The sequence below is a fragment of the Pteropus medius genome, unplaced genomic scaffold (genome assembly GCF_902729225.1).
Source record: "Pteropus medius unplaced genomic scaffold, Ma_sr-lr_union100, whole genome shotgun sequence".
Classification (NCBI taxonomy): domain Eukaryota; kingdom Metazoa; phylum Chordata; class Mammalia; order Chiroptera; family Pteropodidae; genus Pteropus; species Pteropus medius.
This window is the reverse complement of record NW_024356248.1, coordinates 3,660,196-3,660,611: the sequence shown is the minus strand read 5'-3', so window position 1 is coordinate 3,660,611 and position 416 is coordinate 3,660,196.

The following is a 416-nucleotide window of genomic DNA, read 5'->3' as shown; positions in this document are numbered from 1 at the left end:
CCTCTGATGCTCAGCCTGGTTGGAGAGCCCCAGGAGGAGGAATTCAGAGATGGTGGTTTGGTTTCCTTGATGCATGTTTCTGTTGATCTGAAGAAAAACACAGGGTCTTCATATCCCACAAGGAACCCCAATGTGGGGTTCAGCTACAGCCATTGAAGAGAAAGAGGTTCTCCCTCTGGGCTGGAGGGGAATGAAGCGGGAGAAAAGGTTACTGAGTAAGGAACTGTGTCAGCAGTTGCAGAGCTTCAGGAAATGTCTTAGAAAGAAGAGACAAGACGTAATAGATACTTTGCAATGAATATGTTTTAAACTCTAATATAATTCTTATGTGATTCTACAGTTAGCTCCAAATGCCCCAAATTCAGGACACTATATAAGGTGTACTCCATATTCTAAAGATGCTAAATATCCCTGAA